General features: G+C 41.5%; 1 long non-coding RNA gene across 3 annotated transcripts in view; it reads left to right on the forward strand.

Moving 5' to 3' along the window:
* Nucleotides 1-1060: 1060 nt before the first annotated feature.
* Nucleotides 1061-20033, forward strand: part of LOC147598712 (uncharacterized) — a 76479-nt gene continuing 57506 nt past the window's right edge. For all 3 annotated transcript variants that reach the window (XR_015260345.1, XR_015260347.1, XR_015260346.1), the window contains exons 1-2: nucleotides 1061-1214; nucleotides 18681-18801. This is a non-coding gene — a long non-coding RNA (uncharacterized LOC147598712). The remainder of the gene's footprint in view (nucleotides 1215-18680; nucleotides 18802-20033) is intronic.

The following is a 20033-nucleotide window of genomic DNA, read 5'->3' on the forward strand; positions in this document are numbered from 1 at the left end:
GGCCCTAGTATGAGTCTTCAGTACAAGATGTAGTAAAAAAAAAAAAAAGGCCAGGCTTCTTTCAAGGGCAGGCTGCTTCTGCTTCTGACCTTCCAGTTGAGAATAACGCTGTTACTGAGAAATCCTTGCCCTTCTACCTACCAGTCCTTGACTGATGATTAGTTATTAAGAAGGGCCTGTTTCCTGCTTAGAGGAGGAAGAACAAGCTGAGAACAGATGGTTATTTGTCTCAGCTCTTAACTGCTGTCTTGATCATCTGTCCTTCTCTAAAATGTTGCTTTAGTTTGAGTGTGTTTTAAAGGAGCCTAATGCAAGGAAGAGTGTCATCGGTAACGAAGGAGCATCCAAGAGGAGTCTCTTCAACTGCAGGCTTCCATGGGCAGTCTCTCACTCCTGCCCTCCAACCAGAGGATGGAGCTCTTTTTGTGACTTAGGCACTGCCTTAATATTCATATGCCTTGCCTGATATAAAATTGAATGTCGCTAACCTCAAGTCATTGGAATAGCTTGCAAAGAGGGCATAGAGAAATTCTGAGCACCTTAAAGCAGCATTTTCAGCTGCAGCCTTAACTTCTCAGTGATTAAAAACAGACATAGGCTAGCGCATCTGATCACTGAGTATCTGAGGCTCTGTCCTCTGGGCTCATTAAAGCGAAATGCTGTTAGAAAAACTGGATTTTTAAGAGTGGCAAATGCAATGGTCAGGGAGGGGAAGCTTTGTGCCTGTGGTGTGGCTTTGCTTGGCGATGGTTTTTGTTGAATCATTTTTCATAGGTGAGCGCCAGGACGTTAAACAAAACATTTAAACTTGTGGCCCCCGTCTCTTCCGAGAGCGTCACGGCTCCTGCTCCGCGCTGCGCACAGGACGGGGCTGACCGGTCGCAGCAGCCCGCCCGCGCCCGCCGGCTCGCGCGGCAGCCGTTGCCGCTCCCGCCGCGTGGCGCTAGGCGGCGCGCGGGGACCGCTGAGGCGGCGCGCGGGGAGCCGAGGCTCCGGGAAGCTCCCGGCGGCGCTGGCTGGGCCGGCGAGGGGAGGAGCGGCAGCCGGGGGCGGAGCGGCGGCTGCCGTGAGCTCAGCCGGGGACCGGCGGCGAGCTGCCGCCGAGGTGATGCTGCGACCGGAGGAGCCACCGGAGCCCCGGGCGGGGGCGGCGGCTGAGGAGAGCGGGGATCGGCGGTTCGCCCCGCTGCCTGACCCCGCCGCTCGGGGAGAAGGTAGGCGCAGGGGAGGGGGCGCCGAGCAGGGGCTGCCCCGGCTCGGGGGCGGTCTGTCAGCTGGGGAGCGAGGGGCGGGCTCGGCGGCGCCGGCTGTAGCGGCCCGGGGGGACGGTTGAGGCGGGGAGCGGGCAGGTGCGGCGGGTGGGCTCCGCTCGGCCCCGCGCCAGTCGCCGGGCTGCGGCCGGGGGCTCCTTGAGGGAAGGGGCGGCGGGGGAGGGAAAGAAGGGGGCGGCTCACTCCCCGGGCCGGGGGCTCCCAGCGGGCAGGGCCCGGCCGCCGTGGGGGCAGTGACCTCCGCTGGCGCGCCCCCGCCGCCCGGTGAGAGGCTGCCGGGGGCCGCTTTCCCCGGCCGATGCATCAGCAGCTCTCGGGCTCTCCCTGCTCAGCGGGGGTGTGCGAGCAGCTCCCCTGCTCGGCTCCGGGCCGGCCCGCTGCTCGTGGTGCTTGTCTTATTTTTGGAGAGAGCGGGGTGTTTGCATTCCCTCTGGCTGAGGAGGGCCTAGTCTTAAAGTCTCCCGTGGCTGGGATGCAGTGTTGGATAAAGTTGAGCTACTGCTGAGCTCCTGAATAGCTGAGTAAGTATTTCCATGCTTTTTTTTTTTTTTTTTTTTTTTAAAAATGACTGCTACTCTGGTTCTGTGGGAACCAAGTCTGCTGGTGATGGTAAGGTCGGGCTGAGTGCGCTGATGTGATTATGTGAAATGATGCTTAGTTTGAGGATCTTCGGTGCGCTTAGTTACCCGAGTCTAGCTGTTTAGCTCAGTCAGGATGGTGACAGTTGTGATCTTGCATAGCACTGTCGCCACCCTGGTAACGGATAGGGGACGCTTTAAGATCCCTGAAGGCAAAGAGGGAGGGTTTGAAGTTGCACTCTGTAGGCTGAGACACTCCCCCACCCACCCCCAAAAAAGAGAGGAAGGCTACAATTACGGAAGTGGGGAGCACTTGGGGGTATTCCCCTTTCTGACCTGTAGGTAGCTCCTATCCCACCCACCTGAGCCTGGTGGTGATGTAAAGTGAGTAACACTCTCTTTGGGCAGGTTATTTAAAATTTCTAAATTTATAAATCAGTCTTAAAATCACTTCTAAATCAGTCTTTAAAAACAGCTTCCCATCACCCTTGTCCTTCATTTTGGCAGCAAAACTTGATATGATTTATTTTTGTCACCAAGAAAAAAAAAAGGGAAACTGTTGTTCAGTTTCACTATTCAGAGTATTTTTTTTCCTATGCCTCTCCCTTGACACCATCACTGTCATCAATTTCATTGCTCCATATGTGGTTATCTATGACTTGCAATAAGTCAGACTACTTATACACATCCAAATCTTGAGATCTTTGTTTTGATTTTCTGTTCAGCATTTTCAAGGAGATCATATAATGGTTAGTCCATGACACCCACATAATTTTTATGTGGTTAAACCACTGACAGCTTTTGTCTTACTTCTGGATTAAGATCTACTTAGTCATCTACGCTTCTATAGCAGGCCAGAAACAAGTATTGTTAATGGTATTAACAATTACAAAAAATGAATTTCCAAACTTGAGTAAGATGACATTGCAAAGTGAACTATTTAGTGGGGAACAAGGTTCGTTAGAGTATTAGTTCATGTCAGCTGGATTCAATTGGTTTTATCACTTGTACTGGTGTTAAATAAGAAATAAAGAAGACCTGCCAATTAATACAGCAAGTTTCTCAGTGTTGTATGGCAGACTATGTATTTTTGTAACTGAGTGCCAAGCCTGTTAGTTCTTCCAAGGAATACAGAAAACAGCTTGTGTTCTTTGCTACTTGCAAGTCATTCTGTTTCCTTCAGGCATCTTCAGCTGAAATGAAATGCTTGTTTTAATACTGATCCCTCTTGGTTCTTGTCTATATTGGTAGTTTTCTCAAAGCAGCAATATAATTTAGGTATTTTCCTACTTGGAGGTTAATTACAGCTTTTGTGGAATATTCTTGTGTCTCATCCTGTGGGCCTTGCCTTGCTAGCTCAGCTGTGTCACATATCAGTGTTGTGGAAATCAGAATGAAGGCTTTCAGTTCCTTTTCACAAACAGTTGCCTTAGGTACACGTTTTAAAATTTTTTTGTAATTAGCAATAGCAAGTTCCTCTAGTATATAACTCCTAGTTTTAATTATTATTTTAAATTTTTTGTAGCAGTTGTAGCAAGTGAGACTATAACAACAATGAATGCGAAATAAGATATTTGTATAGTCCAGTAGAAGATTTTGCTAAGTGCAAGCTTTCAAGCATATGCTGCATGACACTATTATTCTACCTGATTTGAATGTATCCTGTAAATAGCTACAAAAGACTTTAGTTTTACTATTAAAATACACTTGTCATTCTCCTCTTTTTGTTTCCACTTACACACTGATTGTTTTCCCTTTGTAGGGTTTTTTTTATTTTCAGTATTCTGAAGCTGACATAGGATGACATTGTACCGAAGGACCTGTTAATTTTCAGCAATATTTAAATGTTCCTGCTAGAGTCTAATGTTATAAAGAGCTGTGTGGTTTTCTAGTTTGGCTACTTTTAAAGTTTTCTATGCCCACCTTTTCATCTCAATGACGTGCTAGTAGAACACTTAAAGTTCCAACAAAGGCAGCTTAACTTTTTGAGTGAAAGCCGAAGGCTTTTTGGAAAACTTTGTAGAAGAGATTTAGTGCTGAATTTTCTTTTTTCATGTTCCTTCAAGAAGTGTAATAAGTTAGAATGCTGTATTCATATCTCATGGGCCTGAACAGTTGATGATATCGAATACCTGACCCAAATCTTTTTATCAAGGAGTGAGCTTGGTATTTAAAAAAAAAAAAAAAAGACAACCCAAACCTTGGGAAAAGCACGTAAATTGTTGTAAGGTTGAATGAGAGCATAATGCTGGGGCAAAATCAAAGGGAGTGATGGAAGGAATTATAAAAGCTTATCTTATCTCGAGCTTAGAGTAAAGAGGGAGGAGATTGTTGAGAAACAAAGACCTTTAAAGGGAAGTGCTGAGAAGGGGATATTGCCATGGGCACAGTATATGAAAGGAAGGCTAACCTCAAAGCTAGACTGACTATTTTTTCTGTAAGTTAAAAAAAAGAAGTAATGGTTTTAATTTTGTTTTGTTTTCTTTCCATTAATAAACACGAGAATCAACAATGGGTATATGGGAACACTAAAATGGCATCTGGAAGTGGTGCTATTGTGCCTTTGGCTAAGGTTTCATGATAAGTTAACACTCCTATTGAAAGATCCAACATGTCTCTTCCCCTCGCTACCTATTTTCTTTGTCAGTGCTAGCCTTAACATGGCTGTGTGATGAATTGAGTTATCACTGAGATAAAATGATATGACAAAGAAATTAATGGTTAGTTTTCAACCCAAAACAATTTCCTGATTCATTGCCCTGTGAATGTCTATCCTCTTACTTGCAAAGGGTTGGCTTCAGGGGCATGAGTGATGGGAAAGGGCAGACTACTTTCATTGCCAATGCTAGCTTATATAATTTTAAAGTGATTATGAAATTACAGTCTTAACTAAGAAGCACTTGTTGCCCCATATTTTCATAATAACTTTGAAATGTCTTCAGTGGGTTTTATTTCGGATCTTAATGATAAATGTACAGTGAGTTCTGTAATCTCTTGGAAGGAGCTCATATGGCCTGTTTAGTAAGTACCTAATTACAGATGATGGTAAATATGTTGTTGGTACTGCAGGCCCCACTTAACCATTTCTGAAGGTGCCTTAAATATATTGAGCCCTTAGAATGTAGTTTTTCTCTTTTGCAATTCATATGGAACTGCTAAGTATTTGCAGTTGAGCACTTCTTAAATGTAGTATTTTGGCTTTTTTATGCCTAGTGTGCTTTTATAGTTGCATGCCTTGAAGAAATAGTGGTAAGTGGTTTGTTCGCATCTATTTTCTATTGTTTCTTACTATTGTTGTCTTCTGTTATGTTTCAGGCTATGTAAGACTCTTTAAAGACTGACTGTGAATCTGTTTTGAATTAACTTACTCTCAGTGGTGTCAATAAACTTTGCTTCTGTCCTCTAGCACGTGCTACTCCAATGTTTGAATCTTTATGAACATTAGGAATGTGAGATGCTTATGGTAGATACTAGAAGGGCTAGCAATGTTAGCAAGCTACCTGCCTGAAGCATGGCTGCAAGTTTAGTCAGAGCAGGACAGGAACCTGTACAGCTAATGCAGCTTCTCTAAATGAATGTTTCCTTAATGCATCATCTGTCAAATTAGTGGAATTTACACTTGCTTAATGATTGCTGCCATTAAAAGCCTTTTAAAAGCTGTAAGTTTGGTATCAGTTTGGGACTATCTCGTTAAGCCAACTGTGCTAGTCCTGAACAGTGGCTATGTTAGTGGCTTCAGGCCTGTGAAGCTGACTATGCACAGACTTGCCAAGAAATGTCAGGAGTTTGACAGAATTGTTCTGTAGACCATCTGATGCTGAGATTGCTGTGCAATTATGTTTCTCTGCCTTATGAAGACTTCAAGAAACCAGACTCTCAGACTCAATGCTTACAAGTTTTTCACAAATTAAATGTACTATAGTAATGTGAAATCACTGCGAACTCTTTCTTATTTGAAAATAATGCATTTTTCTATTGCTTAGCAGTGATCTTTCCAGAGTTAGCCTACATGCAGTGGAGAGGAAGAGTGCTTTTTCTTTCTGAGGGGAAATTAGATGTGGAAATTCTGTTCCTTTATTTAAGCATGCAAAGGAGCAGCAGCAGGAAAACAGCTTTTCCACACAGAAATCTTTACCTCAGATAGACATGGAACAGATTGTTAGGGGATCTAAACTTGTGTTAGCACCACTGAAATCCATGCATTGATTTACAGCATGGTACAGTTTATGCCACCATGGACATTTCACATAGAGTTTGTGAGACACAAGCATCTTAGGAAATAACCTGAACAGGCTGACAGGTGTGGTCACTAAGCTGACCTGGAGATGCCAGCTGCTAACAATTTCTCTGAGACAATACATACCAGTCTTAGCTCAATGCTGCTCTAACATAGTTGCAGAGATTTTGGGCCAACTTGGGTCACGTTCCTGCTACTAAAAACTGGGCCTGAGCTCATATCTGTATTCTACTGAACAGGTATTTATCCTTAGCCCATATTATGTCCTATATATGCACATACATGTTTGCCCTTGTGAAAACAGCCACTGTTTCTTCCACGTGCTTAAGGCTTTTATGTTGTTTTTCCTTTCTGCTTTGTGATAGCATAATTTGTCCTTTCTAGTTTTTGAATCACTGTCCTTGAAGTGACTAGGAGTTGAGTCCTTCCCCAGCTTGCATGATTGCAGATCTAGAATAGTACACTCACTTGACGTAGTGGATTTGGTCTCCTGGGTTCATGGAATTGCTCCCTGGATGACTTCTAGCAGCCTTTTCTGAACACCCTTTCTAGAGTGATGTGTGTACTTTGTTGCCCCACTAGTAACCTGTGTTTCTCTGTTCCTCCTCACTGGTTCTCTGGCAAAAGGCTTTTGCCTTCCCTATTGTCGTCATCTTAGTGGTGGTGCAGAAGCTACCTCCAGGAATACCTCCACACCTGAAATCATTTCCTCAAATCTGTTGCAGAGGTTGACTGCAAATAGGTCTCCAGAGGCAAAACACCATCCCGTTTGAGCGGGAAAGTTGGCTCAGGCTCTGCACAGAATTACATTTGCTCAATTTATGTGGAATAGGTTTTACAAAGTAAAAGAGGAGTTGAATGCCAGTGATGATCTTCAGTCCATGCAAAGCACAGCCTTTGGGGTGAACTTATATGTATGCTCCTCTTAACACTTGCTTAAGTCTAAATCAAGTGTCTAATATTTTCCGTTCTACTCCTTGCTGACAAAGTGCATTTGTCTTCTTACCTATTCTTCCTCTTCTAGCATCCTTCTGCCTAATACCTTTACATGATAACAACTCCCTTTGCCATATTGTTCCAGATAAGATTGTCCCTGTTTTGGGAGGTCCTTGGGCACTTCTAAGAATGGCAAAAAAAAAAAAAAATCCTGGAGTTAGCCCAGCTCTAGGATTGATAACTACAATTTGAATTTCAGAGGCGGCTCAGGTTTCCTTAATTTTATTACCAAGTGAAAGGATAATAAGCTTTATTTAGGAAAAAGATAATTCTTTACAGCCCAGCCCAGATGAAAGATTATAAAGAGGTCTGCTAAAGCAACTCTTGGTCTTGTTCTGCTTTTGTGATGACCATTTAAGCAAAGTACCCCCAACAACTTCCTTTTGTTTGGCTTTATTTCACATGCACACAAAAAAAGTTTTCATGAGGTTCATTATTTTAGTTTTGGGGAATATGAGATGTGATTAGGATAGGAGAATAGATTAAGGATTTTAAAAATTATTTACATTACGGTGCAAATGTAGGACTTGGAAATCAGTAAAATTTAAAAGCCACCCCATGTCCTGCATTTGGACTCTGATTATTCAATTTGTTTTTAAAAATATGCCCAGAATAGAAGGTTTGTTCTCCTTGTAGTTGCAATTCTTTACTGAGATTTTGTGAACAACAGTCTTTAATTCTAAACTTCAGTCCTCAGCTTCTGTCCTCTGCAGAGTTGGGTATGTCTGTGCTCTCGGCTTTAGGCAAGACACTCTTGTAGCTGCTGAGTTTTTCTGGAGTTCTGGATATGGGCTCCTTTTCCGATATGGGAAACATTTTGCTGGCTGTCCAAAACTGTCCTCCTGTGCAGCTCTTGGTTTTCCTTCATAGCATTCGCTCTGCTTCAGAATAGTCAAAGTAGTTTGCATTTTGGTTTGTTGTTTTTGTTTTCTTTTTTATTTTAGATATTAAGTAATGGGTTGGGTTTAGAGGGAGTTTAACCATTTTTCTGTCAGTGAATAACATGGGCTGTAACTTTGAATCGACGTCTATAAATTACACTTTGTTGTTACATTGAAGTGCAATTGTTAGAGTAAACCTTCCTGCTTCAAAACTTGAGCGAGATACTTGGCAAGGAACTTTTGCTGAAATACGTGTTGACATTATAGGTTTAGAAGCATGCTGGCAGAAAACTCATTGTGAGATCTAGAACTTGAAATCCATGTGGAAGTAGATGCTGGGGACATCTTTCATTGCCGTATGGATCACCTCCTGGTGCATGGGTGAGAAGTCCCTCCCAGAGCCTCCAGATTTTACATTTCCCAGTACAATGAATTCTGTGTGTTTGGTTCTTGACATTTCAGAGTTGATGATATGGTGGTTGCCTAAAAGTACCCTAGCTCTGCTTGGGTTCCCCAGCAGGACGGCAGCAGATGCAAGCAATGGGAGCAGGGTGGTGTCTGGCCACCACCCTTCAGACCTGCCGAGGCCCCAGCCTGGGCTCTGTGACTGTTTTTCTCCCCCCAGGTGAAAGAAGTGGAAGAGACGGCTGAAGAGCCGCGGAGGAGGCGGGACGAGGCCTGCGGGATAACGGACGCGGTACGTGCCCCGAGGCCATCTCGCCGCCGGCCCTCAGGGCGGGAAGGCAAGGGGCGCGCGCGCCGGGCGGCCATGTTAGTAACGCGGCCACCGCGGGCAGGGCTGCGGCGCTGCGCGCGCAGCGGGGGGCCGCGCCCGCCAGGTGGCGCTAGGGCGCGCGCAGCCGGGCCGCCCCCGCGGGCGCCGCCCCGCCGCCGGGCGGGTACAGGTGGGAGCGCGCCGCGGGGGCCGCGCGCCTGCGCGCCTTTGTCCTGCCTTTCCCTCCAGTGAGCGGTGCCGTGTCCGCCCGAGTTCCTCGTCGTGAATCGCCGGAGGTGCATTTCAGTAGTACATTCTAGAATAAATAAATAACCTGTGTTTTCCCCGGGCCTTTTCCTTTCCTTAGTTGTGTTACAAAGCCTTCCGAGAAGACTGCTCCAGTGCTGCAACAGCTGGATCAGTTTGAGACGGTGGCGCCAGGCTGCCTGCTGCAGATGGGGTTATGTGTGTTACAGTAATGTTCATGGGCACCAGCTACTAATTAAGGCCACCTGTGCTAGGTGCTCTACAAATGCACCAAGCTGGCTGTGTCTCCGAAGAGCCTGCAATCAGGATATAAGAGGAAAGTTCATACGGGTGGAATAACTGAGTGGGGAGTACTAATTAATTATGGGGTTATGACTGATACGCTATGCAATGTTTGTAACACGCCAATTATCTTTGCTGTTGTCAGTGCCTAATTGGGATAAACCACTTAGAGCAGGAGGTATGTGTTACTATTAGGCTTACCCCATGCTTTCTGCATAAAGTGCTGTCTGAAGGCTATTTGGGTTATGGTGTTCATGTAAAAATAATGAATGTGATTTTTGCAGTCAACTTTTCTTTCCTTCCTTAGGCTAAAAAATGTAAAATTAGGTAGAGGAACTGATACTGCATTTTAATCCCTCCTGAGTATTTCATAGAGCACTAGTTCAGATAGCATGGACCAAGTTTTCCTAGAGGGATGTGCAAGCTACCTTTTCTTCTTTTAGTACTTACCACAACATTTTCCTTCTGTCTTCAAGCATCTTGTATAATGCATGTGTCACTGGCAAATACAGTCCAGTTCTGGAGCCCCCAGAAGGACATGGACCTGTTGGAGAAGGTCCAGAGGAGGGCCACGAAGATGATAAAAGGGCTGGAGCACCTCTCTTATGAGGACAGGCAGAGGGAGTTGGGGCTGTTCAGCCTGCAGAAGAGGAGGCTCTGGGGAGACCTGATAGCGGTCTTCCAGTACCTCAAGGGGGCTACAAGAAAGATGGGGAAAGGCTGTTTAGTAGGGCCTGTTGCGATAGGACGAGAGGTAATGGTTTTAAAATAGAGGGGGGTAGATTTAGATTAGAAATTAGGAAAAAAATTTTTACGATGAGAGTTATAGAACACTGGAACAGGTTGCCCAGAAAGGTGGTGGATGCCCCATCCCTGGAATCGTTCAAGGCCAGGCTGGATGAGGCTCTGAGCAACCTGACCTAGTCAGGGATGTCCCTGCTCCTTGCAGGGGGGTTGGACTAGATGACCTTTGAAGGTCCCTTCCAACTCTAACCATTCTATGATTCTATGATTCTAATGGTTGCTAATTGCATTGAATGTGCTTCTAATGGCAAGAAGTCAACAGCCAACATCTTCCAGGGGACTTGTTGCTTATGAACTATTTTGTTGGATGAGTCTTTAGAGTTGCATAGATAAATGGAGAGGGGCCGGATAAAGCGAAGCATATAAGAAAATTATGTGGCTAATATTCTTAGGCAGTTGAAAAGCAATTTCCTGGCTTTATTCATACCAACTTTAGTGCAAATGAAGGACATTGGTGTGCTGGCCTTTCTGCATATTGTCTTCTGTTTACAGAACAAATGCCAATATTGCCTTCTAAGCATCTTTCACCTTTTCTGTTCGTGTATCCCAATGTTGTTTGGAGAAATGTTGTGCTCACTGTCAAGGATAGAACTGATAAGACATAGGTGGCCCCAAAGAAGTTTGGCGAGGTCTGCAAGAACCCATTGCAAACTCAGATTAACATGTTTGACACAGTTTATGCAAAATATCATCAGCCAACTAATGATAATTATTATTTGGTTACGGAACAGATCTTCCTTGCACCTTGGATGGGAATTCTGTGCTCAAGAGAAGTGAGGCTATCATCTTTGTTCTAGGCAAATTAGTCTGCAATATAGCTAGTTATTAATCCTTTTTCAACTTACATCAGCGGTTTCTGGGTTTGTGCTGACATGTCTTGCTTATGGAAAGGAGGCATTGTTGCTTCCAGAAGGAAGTGACATAGAGTGGAAAGAAACAAAAGCTTGGCTTATCAAAGTCTCACATGGTTAGTAGGGGACTTAAAAAGGAAAAAAATAGCTGCCTTGTAAGAATGGTTCAGTATTAGTGGCTGTTTAAGCAGTTCTTTTTCCATTTAGCTTTTGACAAAAATAGCTGTAAAGGAGCACGTGAACCTCAGAGCATGCAGTCTATTTTTTGATGCATCTTGGCTTACATTTGTTGGCTTTAGATTCTCTAGTACGGCACATTTAGTCCATGCAAAATGTAGAATACAAGAGACTGGTTTCTTGGGCAAAAAAAAAAAACCTTTGAGTTCATTCCTGAAAGGTGGTGATTGCTTCAGTGATACGACATCACTTGCTCAAAGCAAGTGGTTTGAATCAATGGCTTTTCACTGCTGATTGTATTCCTTCTAATTTTCTATTAAGTTCATTCACTCAATTCTTCTGTTTGGGAGCTTATGCTAAGATTTCTAATTCTAATCATTCTATGATTCTATGATTTTGTATGTACCTTATGCTTTTTCCCATCAATCAAGCACACACCTTACATTTTGGCTCCAATATAGGGGAAGATGGTTAGCTTGTTCAGATGGATCCAGTGAGCTTTTAAACCTCCTGTGAGACTTCTTCTCTTGCCAACTTTTTCTACAAAAACCACTGACCTAGTTTCAATACACTATCTTTGCATTGCCCCTGAAAACATTTTTCCACAACCTGCAGGCTGTGAATAATTCCCTAATATGCAGATTATTGACCTTATCTGGGAACATGAAAGCACTGCAGTCAGTGTGCTGATTCTGTGCCTTTCTATCCAGTACCTACAATGTAAGATTCCTTTCAGCAGCACATCAAGTGCTATCTGGGAATCTGATAAATATAATGTAATTTGAACTGATTCCAACTTCTCTGCTAGTAACAATTTGGTCTTTTGTCTATGCAAAAGGCAAGGGGAATCTTGCTTTTTTCAACTGGGCATTCAGTAAAGTATTCACATAGAGGGATTTGGCTTTTCTCCACTGAGTATGCTGCGCTTTTCACTTACAAATACTTTTGATGCATACATTTGAATATTGCAATGAGGAAAAACCTGGATCCTCAGTGCTAGGAAAACAAGATGCTATTTCCAGTGTCATACTGTGGTACCTGGCGAGGCACTGCATGGCACAGCACTTTAAAAGGACACTTGTACAGGAGGTAAGTGACAGTGTAAATACAGTTCAGCATGCCTCACACTTGCCGCGGAAGGAGCATCTTGCTATGAAAAGATTGTACTAGAAAAAAATCTAGTGCCAGTTATTTAACTGTTTGTGATGTCTTCCTTAGGGGACTGAGTTCAGCAAAGTAAATTAATGTCTTTTAAGTGGCTTCAGATCTTCTCAAGTATAATAATCAAGTTGTGATCTTTACCTGAGCTATGATTTGAACCAGTGACACACAAGCAAAAAAAATTAATTGTAATAATCAGTCTTGTATATGCTGTTCTTATTGTTTCAATGGGTCACTGTTGGTTACCTTTTTAGATACAATTCTTTGTTCTTCTTGTATATCTTAAGGCATGATTGAAAATTAGATCTGTTCAGAGGTGCACAGCTGGTTTAGTTACATGTGGGAATTCCCTGCTTCCATTTGGTTGCTTCTTAATCCTTGAAGGGGATGGATGGATAGATACAAAATCTCTGCTTATGTTTGATACTCCTCTTTTTATTTTTTTTTTTTTAAGATGTTATCCTCCAGCATACTCATCAGTTTATAAAACTGCAGGTTAGTGGTTCTCAAGCCATTGAGCCTTCTTGCAGAACTTGCCCAGGGAAATTCTATGTTTGTAAATCTTGCTTTATTATGGTTCCACAGACCAGCTCCATGCTTATCTTTGTCTCATGGATGTACAGTTTGGGAACTTCCTCCCTGAGGCCCTAGGTGTGAAACTTGGTTTCATCACTGGGGAAAAGAGGAGGAAGAGGTGGTTTCGTTTGGTTCACTGTGGCTAGGGTTTGCTAACTTCAGGAACACACAAACCTCAGTTTTCTCACCACTGAGCTGTTCAGTTTACAGTGGTTACTTTTACTCATGATCTTTTTATGTTACTCTGTGTTAACATATGGAATCAAAGACAAAAAAAGAATATAGAGAGATCCTTTCAAAAAAGTCCCTGTGATTGCTAGAATTTGCACAGTGTCTTTGACCTGTGGCTCCAGCTACTTTTTTTTTTTTTCCTGAAAGAATAATAGGTTTTATAAAAAACAAAATAACAAGAATCTGTGCTTGTTTAACTGGTACAGCTTGATGTGCAAGGATCAGGTCTCACTGCCTGACATGCAATGTGCCACTCCTGGTTTGTGTTCTTATTCATCATTCATACTCTGGTTTTGCTGTTGGTTTGCGACCTCCTTGAGCTTAGTCTTGCTGACTTGAATTAGAAGACAAAGCTGAATCAAATCTTCCCACCTTGACCCCTCCTCCAATTAGCAGAGTAAAACCTAGTAAGAGGAATACAGTTTTTTTTCCAGAGCACAGCAGTCCATGGGTGCTTGTGCTGAGCACCCTTCTAAATCTTCAGTAAGATGAAGTAAAATATATTGCACAAGGGGAAATAAATCTTGTTTTATAATGTGGGGTTTCAGACCAGTCCTGCTTTCTCTGGCTCGTGAGAGGTTGCTGTACCAAGAGAATAATTTCCCTTTGTCATGTGCTGACTCCTCTTGAACTCCTCTGTCGCTGTGATTCTGCAGACTGCTGCAGAATGACTCTTCCTGAATCATATTTGCATATTATTTCCTTTCATCACAGGCTGCTTGCTAGAAAATCAGCCCTCCTGTGTCTTGTATTGGTTGGTTGCTTTTACCCTCAAAGAAAGATGGTTTAGATTTGTTCCGTGTCTGCTCTGACCTTGTGTTGATAGCTTTTGTACAACATCTCCCTCTTTCTGGCTGGGTCCTAAACTGTGTTTGTATTTACAGCAGTTATTTAGCATTTAGTTGTAAGAGTGGCTTGTCCATAGTCCTTTCTGAGACCAACATTAGCAAACAAGTTTGTTACCTTATCTTTGGAAAGTCCAGGCTCAAATTTTAATCTGATGTAGTTTACCTAGGTATGAACCTCACCTCAGACCCCCAATCTGTTTTCACATGTACTTTATGATAGAGGAGGGCTTTTTGCCTACCACTCACCCAAAATAATTCAATAGGAATTCAGTAGAAAACCCTGGAATTCATCTGCTTCAACTCCTTCATTGTGTATTCATTCTATATTTTTATTTAACATACATACAAGTCTGACTCCATTCACAGGGATCCTGCCCGAGTGTCTGCACTCACTTACTGGTGGATATGAAGTACAGACTGTAAAGATAACAGAGTGTGTCTGTGTATACAGTTCTGTCGCTGCTTCAGGAGGTGTCTGTATTTATGTTTGGTGGATGTAGTGCTGAGACCAGTAATACAGGAGAATACTATTGGTTTGTTTACAATAGAAAGCTGCTACTATTTTGATACGTCTGTTTGATCTCCTGTTATAGAATACTTACAGCACTATAAAAGCACTTGATATGCATGTACTCATTCTGGTAATAAAAATACCATAAAATCTTATTATGAGTCATTTTATATGTATATAGCTTTGTCTACACTCAGCTTTTAAAAACACAACTCCTTAAAAAAAAAAAAGACAAATGAGTCATATGATCATCAGTAAAACATCTAAGTACCTATTACAGTTTATAAAGCATGGTCCATGGATTAAATGACTTTATGGCAGGCACTTATGTTTGGTTTGAGATTCTGGATTATATCTCAAAATGCCCAGAAAATTCCCTGCAGTGTTAGCCCAACTCTAGATTCTCACCATTCTACCTAAAAGATCCTTACTCTTCCCTGTGAAGTTGAAGGAATAATATCTTCTAGCTCCATCTTTGGGACAAAAATCTCTTTTGAAGGGTTCCTCATTCCTCTGTGTTCTTTAAGTCTATTAAAATTGCAGGCAGGACAGCTTTAATTGAGAAGTGAACCAAGGCTGCCTATAGTCCATTGTAGTTGAGAAACAAAACTTACATAAAAGTGGGCTCAACTTGCTCTCTCATTTGTCTTATCAATGGATTGCTGCTCTGTTTTACAAATTAGGATGCCTATTTGAGTGTTTTTGTGGAGATTTTCTTGGTTTTGCTTTTATGTTTCCATTCAGAAAGCTTTTGCCAGTTCTTGTTTTATCCATCATTTTTGGCTTGTATATGCCATGAGCTATAGAACTCTGCTTGGAAGTGTCTGTTGTTGCCACCTAACAAAGCACTTGCAGTTGTTTATATAGGAAATTGGGTAATTCTTGCTGACACAACACTCAGCAGGATTTCAGGTAAGGTTCAGGCTCTCACATGGCTATCAGTAACAAGCTTGGTTCTAGTAGGTAACAAAACTCTGATACCATCTTTCCTGTATTAGGGCAATTGCTATTACAGAAGCTGAGAGGGATTAGGGAGCAGAAGCTTTCTCTGAGGTGTCTATGCTATAATGTTGCGTGAAGATTCCTGCTCTCCTGAGAATTCTTGTCCTGAGGCCCTGTTGAAGGCAAGATACTAGAAGTGGTGTACTCAAAGATGGGACCCTGAACAGCCATTTCTTTGTTTCTGTGTTAGTGCCAGTCTGCATTGCAAACTGAATTATATTATATATACATAACTATTTTTATATATATATATATATAAATATCTATAACTATATAACTATTCATAGCTAAGAGTGAGCTTCCTGTTACCCCTGAATTAGGACTACTTGCCTGAATTAGGACTAACTCAAATCCTTTTCAAAAGCTGATTGATAAGTACTATAAGTTAGCTCTTCTCCAATGAAATCAAAACATGAAGGATGGTATACAGGCAGTTTTCATTTTAAATACATCATTACCCTTCATGTCTACAGATTTCATAATAGAAAGTAGAGGATCTCTTGGGAGTAGCATGGATATTTGCAGAGAAGAGGGAAGGATTTGGTTACACTTTTAGTATGGGAGTTCTGTTATCTACTATTGGGGGTTTTTTTTGTTGTCTCGTGGATTACTTGAGAAAGTAAGTTATTTTCCCAGTCTGTACTTTATAACATACTGGAAAAGGGCCTTTGTGATATCTTTTCTGAATAGGTGTTTTTTGAAATATTCATGTGAAAGAAATAGTCAAGTGAAAAAAGTGAATTATTTATCTCCAAGATTCATCCTCGTGTGGGATACTTTTTTCATGCAGATTAGAAGGGATACATCACAGATCCTGGACGAGTTCATTCCACTCATTAAAGACAAGGTGACAGAAATGACCAACATCTATGCCAAAATTGATAAATTGGAGGTTTGTTCATTGCGTTAGAAAATTTACACCCTTCTTTTTATGTGTTTTATAGGTTAACTGTCCAGGTCTTTATATGGATCACTCAGATGTTTATGGCTCTGTATTGTTTTATGTTTGTTTTTAAATCAATATGTTTACCCATGCTTCAGCACATATAAGTGTTTATGATTTTGGAACATCACTGAGTAATTTATTGCTGTGGATTTCACAATTCCTAATGGTGGATTAGAAGCATTACTTGTGGGTTTGATGTTAATAATAAAGCTAATAATGTTAATTTGTTTTGTGACTTGAAGTATCTGTGAAACCGTTTATAACTTTAAAAATTCAAGTCTCACATCCAGCGCTCTACATACTCATTTAAAGCTGTTGATGATTGTCTTATGTAGTAGTGGAGATATCTCTGAGCTCCCATCTTCTGTTGTGTCTGTTTTGGTGTTTATTGTATCCTGAATGAGGGAAGCCAGTATGACTTAGATGATGCCCTCACCGTATTTAGTAAACAGTATGTCAACATTTGAGTCAGCTGAGGGCAAGTTTGCCTCTGGGAGGAATATAATGAAAACATGAGGAGATAAATTGTGTAATGTTTAAAATCAGTTTTAACTGACTCAAAAGTTGAAAGAAACCAAGTGCTTGTGGTATTAAACCCACATAGGCAGTGCTTAAGCTTCAGGCTCTACTCCACTACAAAGTAATATCCTCCGGTAAGGTTTATTACTCTGTGAGGGACAGGGCAATTGACTTAGCTTTCAGCAAGTTTTCTTTAAATGCAATTCATTTTTTGTACTTTGCATTTTTACACCCACATCTGATAACAGACTTATCGAGCTACTTCATATTTTATGGACTTACACAGTACCAGGAGAAAGCTTCAGACAGGAAATTGAGGCAAGGCATTTTAGAACAGAAGTAGGAGTCTGTTAACCTGTTTAGAAACCTGTCTAATTTTCAGAACCGAGTACACCAGACCAAGAAATAGTTAGTGGGTTCTCAGCATGCTTGACTGTATACTTAAGCTAGGACTATGAAAAATGGCTAACTGAATCAAGTGCCAAACCAACTGTTTCTGGAAGTGTCTCACCCATTTAGGTCTTTTTGCAAGTTCTATGCTTACAGGTGGTTGGGAATTTTTTTTTTCAGGGTGAGTGTTTTGTCTTTGAACAGGAAAATAAAATTAAAATTCTAAGCAATTACTTGTGCCTAAAGTATGGTAAGCAACAGCACTCCATATTACTTTTTTCCCCCTCTAACACAGGGAGAGGGGAAAAAAAACCCAAACCTTTCCTGATCCCGTTCCCTTAGTACAGCTGTAGGGACACAGTAATCTGGAATATGAAGAAAACACCAGTCTTTGCTAGGCCACAAGTTGTCCTTGAATAATGCAGCAGATTTTTGTTGAGAGGTTTGTTTGGTTATCAAGGGAGAGCAATACCTTGATTGACTAGGAATCAATTTTTCTCCCTAACATTACCAGCTGTAATGGCAGTAATCTGAGAGCACAAGATTAAATTGGCAATTTGAGCAGGAGTTTTAATTAGAACTTTTAAATTTAAGGCTTAGCATCTGTGGGGATTTTCAAGGGAGAAATTAACTTGTACTCCCAACAGCAGAAAAGGAAATGACTGTTGTGGAGTGGTTATACAGGATGAGAATCTGCTGGGTTTTAATTTTGATGTTGTCACTGGTACATTTTGGGCAATTAATTTACCTGTTCAGCCTCACCTTCCTCATCCCTGAAATGGGCAGTGCTCAACTTCTCAAAAAAAACTGTGAAGCTTAATCATTGGTAGAGTATCAAAACTCTTTACAAACTGTTCTGTATTTTAACAAATACACACTGTTTTTCCTAGGTGGCTTTCCCTTATGGCTCAGATTTCAGATGAAACTGAACACCTATGTTTTAGGTTAATAATTCCTGACCTTTTTAAGCTAAAATCACCCGCCATCATCTTTTCCTCTGCTGTCTCCTCCCTCCTACCACTGCAGGCACTTTCTCACTCCCACCAGGACTAGCAATGTCTTTGTGGGTTCTGAAGAGCTTTTCACCTCACTGCTGTTGCCGACCTTTGGGCACCATGCAAGTGCTTACATACTCTGTATTCTGAAAAGGAAGCAGAAATCTGCCTTTAGGTAAGGAGGGAGATTAACTTTAGGTCAGGACCAGTGGTTCTTCTCATGGCTGTAAACATCTGTAGTCTACTTATGGGTATGTGTCCCTTGGATATTTATATGAGCAGTACTGCGCTCTGAAATACTCTTAAAGTTTTTGGGTTTTTTTTCTTTTCTTTTCTTTTCTTCTTTTTTTTTTTTTTTTACTTCTGATCTCTAGCTAGGACAATGTTGAAACCCAGAACAGGTGCTTTTAATTTTCATTAGGTGTTTTTCCTCTCTCCATAGGCATTTGTTAAAATGGTTCTTCCTAGAAGAGCAAGTTCTTGAAGCAGAGAAGAGTCATGACACCTTTCTTAATACTGTTTGCAAATTATTTCGGTGTGCAACTGTCTCATCATTTAAAAATGTAAGTATGTTTAAAGTTGCTTCCAGCAGATGGGAAAGTGATGTTAAATACCCTTTCTGTATCAAATGTGGCCATACAGTGTATTTAATTATTAATTTTAAGTGGTATAAAAGAACTAGCTACAGTTTGCATTTGTAAAGGGAATTTTTTACATTAAAAAAAAATCAATATTTTCTTTTTTTTTTTTTTACAAGTTGCTGCTTAGGCATTGAATAGTTCCAGCAGTAATTTTTGAAGTTCTCTTCATTTTGCTCCTGAATGAAAGGATTTTCTCTGTATGTGTATGTGCAAATAGGAAGCTTGTTATATGTCATCTTGCAGTGAGAGACATAAGCATAGATTGTTCTTTCTATTTCCTCTTTGTTTTTATGTCAATTATGTCAAAATTACTTTAGAGAGTCATCCATGGATGAGCGCTAGGTGGGGGATGAGAACACTTTCAGTGAGTCATAGTAATATTTGCTGATAGAAGAAGAACGCTGAGAGTCAGGCATAATGAGATCTGATGTGAACTCAAGGAAGCTTTATGTACTCTTCATCCTTTCCGTCCCTATTCTTTTTCAATAATGTAGTCACACCACTTACCTTTACGCACTGTTATCCTTCTCTAAGCTCTCAGGTCATTCTCTAATTCTGTTATTTCCCCAGCAATTCATCACAACCTCCAGTTAGCCTTTTCCCTTCCATTCCTCCCTCTCCATCTCAATGTGAACCGACCATGTTTTCAGTCTTAGCATCTCCGTCAGAATCCTTGTTCTAGTCTCAACTACCTCCCTGCTTTCTTTTGTCCCTTCTGTATTTCCACCATTATATTTCCCTTCTTATTTTCTTCCAAGGGGCTTCTGTGCCAGTATGTGTAATACTGAGTAGGCAATAATACACAGGTATTGGTGATCATGTGTGTACAGCGGAACCACTTAAAATTTTTGTTTGGTGTCATAGCAACCTCTGGAGCTCCAGCTGCAGGAAAAGTCAGTTCAGTTTCTGCAGATGCAGGACAAAACTTAACTGCTTAAAGAGATTAATGAATATTCAGTCTAGTTAACAGAGGCGTGGACAGGAGATGGTGCATACTGATTTTGTCTTCTGCTGTCAAACTCTAGTGAATCTTTAGAAAACCACAGACTCAGTAAAGAGTTGTAACTTGGCCAAATTTGGTAATATTTTCCTGGGAATAGGAAAATATGTCCATGATATGAGGGCAGTTTACTGCCAATTTTAAATCTCTGTCG

Source organism: Chlamydotis macqueenii, chromosome 16 (genome assembly GCF_036417535.1).
Source record: "Chlamydotis macqueenii isolate bChlMac1 chromosome 16, bChlMac1.mat, whole genome shotgun sequence".
In the NCBI taxonomy this organism is placed as follows: domain Eukaryota; kingdom Metazoa; phylum Chordata; class Aves; order Otidiformes; family Otididae; genus Chlamydotis; species Chlamydotis macqueenii.